The sequence below is a fragment of the Chrysochloris asiatica genome, unplaced genomic scaffold, assembly GCF_000296735.1.
Source record: "Chrysochloris asiatica unplaced genomic scaffold, ChrAsi1.0 scaffold00022, whole genome shotgun sequence".
Lineage (NCBI taxonomy): Eukaryota > Metazoa > Chordata > Mammalia > Afrosoricida > Chrysochloridae > Chrysochloris > Chrysochloris asiatica.
This window is the reverse complement of record NW_006408540.1, coordinates 19,403,261-19,408,441: the sequence shown is the minus strand read 5'-3', so window position 1 is coordinate 19,408,441 and position 5,181 is coordinate 19,403,261. Positions and strand designations below refer to the sequence as shown.

Sequence of the window (5,181 nt, the reverse complement as noted above, 5' to 3'; positions counted from 1 at the left end):
TAGTTAGGATCCCACATTCTTGTCACGCTCTTCCATCTTGCTGGTCCTAGGATCCTCTGTTCCTGAAATGGAAGATTAACTACTCCCCTTTTCAGTTACATACCGTCTACATTTATCGTTGTGACAATCATGATTAATCCTGCTAATAATTACTCACAATTTAATCATAAAATTTTGTCCCCATCATCCCCCACCCCCTTTCACCAGACCCATCTGGACAAGAGGAAAATTATTAAGTGGGGATTCTACCTTACCACCTCATTCTGAAACTAAGCACACTCATGAAAGCTTGTAAGCCAGCCATTTTGTGTCTTAATTGTTGTTGTTGTTATGGTGGCTGGTGAGCTTGAATCCCTGACATTGCAGTTCAAACCAACTTTGCAGTCCAGTGCATTAACCCACAGCACCACACTAGGACTGCTCATGCCTTTATATTGCTGTTGTTGTTGTTAAGTGCCGTCGTGTCGGTTCTGACCCATAGTGACCCTGTATAGGGTTTCTGAGGCTGTAAAGGGTTTCTGAGGCTGTAAATCTTCACGGGAGCAGAAAGCCTCAGTTTTGTCCTGCGAAACCACTGGCAGTTTCGAACTGTTGACCTTGAGGTTAGTAGCCCAACTCGTAACCACTATGCTGCCAGACCATGCCTTTATAGCTCCCCCATTTTTCATAGTCAATGTCTAAGTTGCCTGTCCTTATCAACCCAATGTACTGAGGAGGCAAGTTTGGTCCTTTATGTGAAGAGACCTTTCCTTTCAGTTGGAATTTTGAGCCATTATATCCATAAGTATAGGTCCAGTTCATCAAATGGTAGCAATTTACGCTTATTCCCTGTATCAAACTTCTTTATCTTTATCTGGTTGAGTTCTGGTCAGCCAGCCATGCAAGCTATGTCAAAAGGGTACTATCTGCAAGTTTGGGAGTGATTGCATGCCTCCCTCTACTTCATACCAGCTGGCCACTTCACTCAGTTTTTGCCTTTGGCGGCTACATCTGTGTCCCTGGGCTTGGGAGTTCACATGCCTCCCTAAACATCAGACCAGCCAGCCCTTCTTAAAAATATGGAATGCTTCATGAATTTGCGTGTCGTCCTTGCGCAGGTGCCTTGCTAATCTTCTCTATATCATTCCAATTTAGTATACGCGTTGCTAAAGTTAGCACTAAATCTATCTTTTTTGAGATATAACCAAATAAGAGAGGCAGAGATGGAGGAAGAGAAATGCGTGAAGATCATCCAGGAGCAGAAACTCAAAACAAGGACCTTCCCCCAGAGCCAACAGAGAAAACCTTCCCCTGGAGTCAGCACCCTGAATTTAGACTTCTAACATCCTAAACTGAGACAAAGTTTCTTTTTGTTAAATCTATGCCCTTGTGAGGTGCTCCTTAGAAGCCAGGAGGGTCAGACTTTGTCTTTCACACTTTTGACATATTATCAGAAGGGACCAGTCCCTGGAGATGGACATCATGCTTGGTAAAGTGGAGGGTCAGAGAAAAAGAGGAAGACCCCCAGCGAAATGGATTGGCACAGTGGCAGCAGCAATGGGCTCAAGAGTAACAATGATGGTGAGGTTGGCAAAGGACCATGCAGTGTTTTGTTCTGTTGTGCATATGGTCGCTATGAGTTGGTACCAACTTGATGGCTCCTAACAATAACAACAACCAGGTAAGTATGACATGTGGTTTACTGACATCCTAAGCATGATGCCTGCCTAATGGATGGCTAACAATAGAAAGTGTAAAACGGGCAAAATGCTTTTTTAAAGGAGATGTTCATCAATTGAAAATACAAAACTGATAATGTCTGTAAGTCTCGGCACCCCACGTTGAGAGCTACCAGTGTAAGGTTTTATATAATTCATGAGGTTGGTTTGGACGAGTTTTCTTTGGTGCTCTAAAGCATAAGTCCCTGGAAGGAAGGTGTTCAAAGATAAAAAGATAATAACCAACAGCCTCCTAACTATGGATAAGACCTACCTTAGAGGTACGTTGTGGGGATAAATGAGCAAACAGCCGCTGGAGTGAGGACAACACATAGTAGGTTTGTAGTTGATGCTCATAGTTTTACAATTTCGATTATGTTCACTCCCTGTTTTGGCTTCATCTGCATTAATAAATATCAGGCAGAATAGCTTATATTTTGATTCTATTTCTGTCCCTCCCCTCTTGCTGGTGAATGTCATCAGTTAATCTGAAAGACAGAGAGAGAAAACTTGAAAGTCGCTGGGACACGTGGAGAGCATGGAGGAAAAATTCAGAGCCGCAATCTTAGTTTTAAAATGGTCTCCACAGTGTCCACTGTTGGTTAAAAACACACACAACAAAAACCACTTCTATGTAGCTTAAGCCACAAGGAGAACCTCAGAAGCATAGCTCTTCCGGGCCCGCTATCTCATTGTGCTTTTTAATCCAAAGAGTATATGTCCAGGCACAAATTGCTGCTGATGAAGTGTCCCCTGCAAATCGAGGGCGGATTTGGTACCTACAAGGAATTTCCATCAGTAATGAATGCTTGCAGGAAGGGATTCTTTCCAGTTTTATAAGCTACATTTACAAACCATTTCTGTTAGTGACACAAATCCTGCCTTTAGTCATTGAGTCAACAGGAATATTTCAGCGGCGGCGGCAGCGTCCAGGGATGTCCTTACTTGTGTTAGTTTCTTCATAGGAAAATCATCACCTTTCCGGAGAATGGCTGGTGCCTGTGTCCAAGGCGAGAGGACAGGGGCAGGCTCAGGGTCAGGGACACAGGTTTGCTGGGCGTGCAGTCAGTGACCTGGGTCTGGTGGACTCGCAGAGGAGAGGAAGAGTCCCCGTTCCATTTCAACCTCTACTGTGGCGGCTTTCTGACTACACAAGGTAGTTGTTTCCTATTAATGAATCTGTAAGACTCAAAACACCTGTCATTTTGTACTTTGCAGAATGTCTTGTGAGGAGCTATGAATAATGAATCATCCGATCTACGACTCGTCGGTATATATGTAGTATGTAGAATCAGGAGGCGAGATGAGGTCACAAAGGGAGAGAATGTAGAAAGAAAAGAGTCTCAAAGATTCGCCTTCAGAAATGAAAGAATAAACCACAGGCTAAAAGGGCTAAATGGCTGCAAGAGACCCACGCAGGCGCAGAAGAACTAGGACAGCGAGGGATTAGTGGGGCGGGGCAGACGGAAGCTGACAATAACGACTTAACTTACTCAACTTTGGCGCTCTACTCGTCGTCTCCCACATGGTCTAGCGGTTAGGATTCCTGGTTTTCACCCAGGCGGCCCGGGTTCGACTCCCGGTGTGGGAACGCCGTCTGTTTTTAGGTCTTTTTTTCTTTAAGACCTTCAGCAAGGAGAAACTACTATGTTTGGAAAAAAAACTATAATCCTGTTGCAGAAGCAGACGGGGAAGTTTCAGGTTGGAGACTGTGAGGATGAAGTACTCCTAAACCCAAATCCGGTTACCTCCGTCTGAACACAGGGGAAGGGACAGAGGTTGTATGAAATAGTTACCATTTGGAATAAAGAAATCAATCTGAGAGGAAGGAAAGCATGGAACCAGCCGGCCCTGTGCTGAGATACCATAACCTCCAGTTGATTTTTCTACTCTATTTTTGACTTGTACTGTGAACATGAAAGAAATCACCAAAAGCAAAAAACAAAAAACAAAAAACAAAACCCTTTTTAGAAAGAAAAGACGAATTCTAGGATATTATAGGGCTTTTAAGCTGTCTAAGCCACTTAAACTGCAAAGTCGTTTGAACTGCAAGGTCGGTGGTTCAAGGTCACCAGCTGCTCGTTGGAAACCCTATACAGGGTCGCTATGGGTCAGAATCGACTCAAGGGCACTTAACAACAACAACAAGCCACTTAGTGGAGGACAACAAAGTTGCCAGAAAAGTCCTATTAAGGACAGTACAATTCAGTGAACAATCTATTGTTTTTACTATTCAAAGAGCTTACTAAACAGTTGTTTGGGGGTACCAGGGAGGGGGAAGGGAAGAAAGAAATTTAGGTTGCTACAAATAATGAGGAGAGAGGCAATGGAAAAACTTTTCTCACTCCCTAAAATATATATATATATATAAAAGTCAAGACTTCTTGATATGTTTAAGTAGAATTAGAAATCTTAGTATTGATGTGTATGTAACCAAGACAGCTTCCAACTGTTACCCACATAAGTGCATCGTCCATTCTAATCTGTTTATATCTATGTTTGCCGGTAGGAAAAATCTCAAGGCATTTAGAAGCCACACTTTTCCCCCCACTGGTGTTGAACTGTTTGAAGCTCTCCCACTTTGGTTCCAGACTGATATTAACACTGAGAAGGGACTGTGAACATGACTTGGCATCCATATGACATTGTTTCAAGGGTTTCTGTGTGAAATGTGTATGTGGTTTTTATTTTCGTAAGACTTTTGGGATCTTAAAGTACCCCAAAATGGTAATGATCCTTTATGAGAAAAATCTGAGACTAAATATATGCTAATTAAAAATTCTTAATAAAGAGCTTGTGGGAGAAACTGATCAATCAGTAGGTTGTTTTTGTTAGGTGCCGTCAAGTTGGCTTCAACTCATGGTGATCCTACCCTATCGGCAACAGAATAAAACACTTCCAGGCCCTGCGACATCCTCACAATCAATGCAATGTGTGAGCCCAGTGTTCAGCTGTTGTATCAATATTGCTGAGAGTCTCCCTTTTTCCTCTGACCCTCTACTTTGCCAAGCATGGTGTACTTTTCCAGGGACTGATCCCTCATGATAACATGCCTTGCATTTATTGAGCCAAATGGTGGCAGAATTGACAGCTGAGAGTTTAATAACTAGGCTATCTTTTGGATTTCTTTAGGGTTTAGGGAAATCTACAAGGGATAATGCAGTCTGAGGGCTCCAAGGGAAGGAAGGGCTCTGAATGGAGAAGGAATCAGTGATTGGGGACTTCAATGGAAGGAAGCAGCAAACTTGGATTTCCCTCCTAGCTCCTGTGCCTTTTGTTTGCCGAAACTAAACTGGATGCCAGAAGACAGAGGAGTTGCTGAAAGGGAAGGGAAACAAATTTAGTGTAGCAAACAAAAGAACCAGTGCTGTGTCCATTTTACCCTTGAGGTTAAGAGCCATGGTGCAGCAGGCCAAAGTTAGAACTGGTCAGATGGTAGAGCTGAAAATCCAACCCTGGCCAGCTGACTTCAGATTCAGACTCT

General features: G+C 43.1%; 1 non-coding gene across 1 annotated transcript; it reads left to right on the top strand.

Moving 5' to 3' along the window:
• The first annotated feature begins 3,216 nt into the window (after positions 1-3,216).
• Positions 3,217-3,288, top strand: TRNAE-UUC. Its single transcript has one exon. It is a non-coding gene; the product is annotated as a tRNA-Glu (tRNA).
• The last annotated feature ends 1,893 nt before the right edge of the window (positions 3,289-5,181 follow it).